This window comes from Apodemus sylvaticus, chromosome 18 (assembly GCF_947179515.1).
Source record: "Apodemus sylvaticus chromosome 18, mApoSyl1.1, whole genome shotgun sequence".
NCBI classification, from domain to species: Eukaryota; Metazoa; Chordata; class Mammalia; order Rodentia; family Muridae; genus Apodemus; species Apodemus sylvaticus.
In genome coordinates, this window is record NC_067489.1 from 47,962,706 (window position 1) to 47,966,530 (window position 3,825).

Consider the following 3,825-nt stretch of genomic DNA (forward strand, 5'->3'; position numbering starts at 1 on the left):
TTGGATTGGCAGGATTAATATAGTTAAAATGGCCATCTTGCCAAAAGCAATCGACAGATTCAATGCAATCCCCATCAAAATCCCAACTCAGTTCTTTATAGAGTTAGAAAGAACAATTCTCAAATTCATCTGGCATAACAAAAAACCCAGGATAGCTAGAACTATTTTCAACAGTAAAAGAACTTCTGGGGAATCAGTATCCCAGACCTCAATCATTACTTCAGAGCAATAGTGATAAAAACTGCATGGTATTGGTACAATGTCAGGCAAGTGGATCAATGGAATAGAATTGAAGACCCAGAAATGAACCCACACACCTATGGTCACTTGATCTTCGACAAAGGAGCTGAAAACATCCAGTGAAAAAAAGATAGCCTTTTCAACAAATGGTGCTGGTTCAATTGGAGGTCAGCATGCAGAAGAATGCGAATTGATTCATTCTTATCACCATGTACTAAACTTCACTCCAAGTGGATCAAGGACCTCCACATAAACCAGACACACTGAAACTAACAGAAAGGAAACTGGGGAATACCCTTGAGGATGTGGGCACAGGTGAAAAGTTCCTGAACAGAACACCAATAGCTTATTCTCTAAGATCAAGAATTGACAAATGGGACCTCATAAAACTACATAGTTTCTATAAGGCAAAGGACACTGTCAAAAGGACAAAACATCAACCAACCGATTGGGAAAGGATCTTCACCAACCCTAAATCTGACAGAGGGCTAATATCTAATATATACAAAGAACTCAAGAAGCCAGACCCCAGAGAACCAAATAGCCCTATTAAAAAGTGGGGTATGGAGCTAAACAAAGAATTTTCACATGAAGAACTTCGGATGGCTGAGAAGCACCTTAAGAAATGTTCAACATCATTAGTCATTAGGGAAATGCAAATCAAAACAACCCTGAGATTTCACATCACACCAGTCAGAATGGCTAAGGTTAAAAACTCAGGAGACAGCAGGTGTTGGAGAGGATGTGGAGAAAAAGGAACACTCCTCCACTGCTGGTGGGATTGCAACATGGTACAACCACTTTAGAAATCAGTCTGGTGGTTCCTCAGAAATCTGGACATGACACTCCCAGAGGACCCTGCTCTACTACTCCTGGACATATGCCCAGAGGATTCCCTGGCATGCAATAAGGACGCATGCTCTACTATGTTCATAGCAGCCCTATTTGTAATAGCCAGAAGTTGAAAAGAACCCAGGTGTCCCTCAACGGAGGAATTGATACAAAAAATGTGGTATATATACACAATGGAGTACTATTCAGCCATTAGAAACAATGAATTCATGAAATTCTTAGACAAATGGATGGAGCTGGAGAACATCATACTAAGTGAGGCAACCCAGTCTCAAAAGATCAATCATGGTATGCACTCACTGATAAGTGGATATTAGCCTAGAAACTTGGAATATCCAAGATATAATACACATATGAAATGATGTCCAAGAGGAACAGAGGAGTGGCCCCTGGTTCTGGAAAGACTCAGTGCAGCAGTATAGGAGAATTCCAGAACAGGGAAGTGGGAAGGGGTGGATGGGGGAATAGGGGGACAGAAGAGGGCTTATGGGACTTTCAGGGAGTGGGGAGCCAGAAAGGGGGAAATCATTTGAAATGTAAATAAAAAATATATTGAATAAATAAAAAACAAACAAAACAAAACAAAACAAAAAATATCATAACTAATAATTTAATGAATTTACCCTAACCTTTCTGTCATTGTGAATTAATAAAATACCTAAATTTAAAGATTTATAAGCTATAACTGGCTAAAACATCATATATGTTTTTGTTAAAAACAAACCATGGATTAGTCTTTGGATATTCTTCTCACCTCACTATTAGAGAGTCATGATACTCTAAATTGTAATCACATACATATGATATGTTCAATATTTTATATTGACCTTTGTCTTCAAGAATTCAAAATATTTTATTCTTAGGTATCAAAGAAATATGTACAATAAATGCTACTAATTAAATTTACTTTCATTATTACCACACCTATCTGAGCCGAGACTGACATCCCTGTAAATATGAGACATTACCTTAGGTCAAAGGATGAAGCACAAGTTATTTTTAATTATTTTTCACTTTCTTCTTTTCAGATTTATAATATAAACTCTTCTGAAGCCCCATTACAGGGGTCTCTTAAGGACAATGAGCTGTGAACTGTAAGTCAGTTCTCCTGACACCTAGAAATAGCTCTGACTTAATCTTGTAAACTTCGGTAATTTGTTCAATCTGTCTTTCTTTCCTCATCTACAAAATTAAGAACAGGACCGGTGAAGTTGAGGATCTTTTTATGTGTAATAGACAATCTTCTGTTCCATTAATGTGCAAGTAATTTTTTTAGAAGAGCTTCGAATTCTATGTGAAGTTTCAATTTGGGCTAAGGAGTGAAGGAGTAATAGCTTAAAGGTTCTTAATGTAGTTTTAACATCTTCTTGTCACTTTAAATTATTAAAACAAACCCAGTGTGAAGAGTAAGCCTGAACTCAATATCAAATCTGGCCTCTGTCTGTGATTACCAGTCTCATGACCTCAAGTATGAGAACAGAGTCAGTGTGAACTTTAACTCCTTTGTCCACTTTTTGTGCTTGGCGTCCGAGAAAGCGTTTTTTGTCTAGAATTATTGTTATTATTTTCCTTCTGTTTCTCCTCTGAATTCAGACCCTACAGTGTGTGGAGATGGTAGGAAATAGAACTTGTACCGAGTCAGCAAGGGATTTTGGGAGGAGGGCCTGGAGCTGGGCAGCTTTCCACACAGTTCTTGCAGACCTGATATGTAGAGGAGCTGGACTTTCTTCTAGTAATGATTAACATGCTTACCATGTTTATCACGAAGATTGTTAAGACATTAATAGTTATAGCTGAGAAAATCTGCAACCATTTTCATGAGAGCAAGGGAGGAGGGATTGGGAGGGAAAGGGAGGAAGAGAGGAAGAAAGAGAAATTGGGAGGGAGGGGAAGGGAGAGAGGAAAAAAGAGAAATTGGAGGGAGAGGAAGGGACACAAGAAGAGACAGGTGAGTGGGAGAAAGAGAGGGAGGGACAGGGAAGGGAGGGGGAGAGAGAAATCTGAAGAGAGAGGGGCAGGTCATCCTTGTGCAGGGGCCATGCTAATCTTCTCTGCATCGTGGCAATTTTAGTATGTGTACTACTACCAGAGGACCCTGTTATAGCACTCCTGGACATATACCCAGAGGATTCCCCAGCATGTAATAAGGACATATTCTCCACTATGTTCATAGCAACCCTATTTATAATAGCCAGAAGCTGGGAAGAACCCAGATGTCCCTCAATGGAGGAATGGATATAGAAAATGTGGTGTATTTACACTATGGAATACTACTCAGCTATTAAAAGCAATGAATTCATGAAATTCTTAGGCAAATGGGTGGAACTGGAAAATATCATCCTAAGTGCAGCAACCCAATCACAAAAGAACTCACATGGTATGCACTCACTGATAAGTGGCTATTAGCCCAGAAGCTCAGAATGCCCAAGAAACAATTCACATATCAAATGATGCGCAAGAAGAAAGAAGGAGAAGCCCCTGGTCCTGGAAAGGCTCAGTAGAGTGTAAGGGAATGCCAGGACAGGGAAGCAGGAGGGGGTTGATTGGGGAACAGGGGAAGGAAAGATGGCTTATGGGACTTTCAGGGTGGGGGATCCAGGAAAGGGGAAATCATTTGAAATATAAATAAAGAATATATCTAACTTGGGGGATGGAGAGATAGCTCAGCGGTTAAGAGCACTAACTTCTCTTCCAGAGGTCATGAGTTCAAATCCCAGTAACCACATGGTGGCT

General features: G+C 39.7%; 1 pseudogene; it reads right to left on the reverse strand.

The window, feature by feature from the left end:
- Positions 1–3,086: 3,086 nt before the first annotated feature.
- Positions 3,087–3,186, reverse strand: LOC127669062 (uncharacterized; annotated as a pseudogene).
- Between the last annotated feature and the right edge of the window lie 639 nt (positions 3,187–3,825).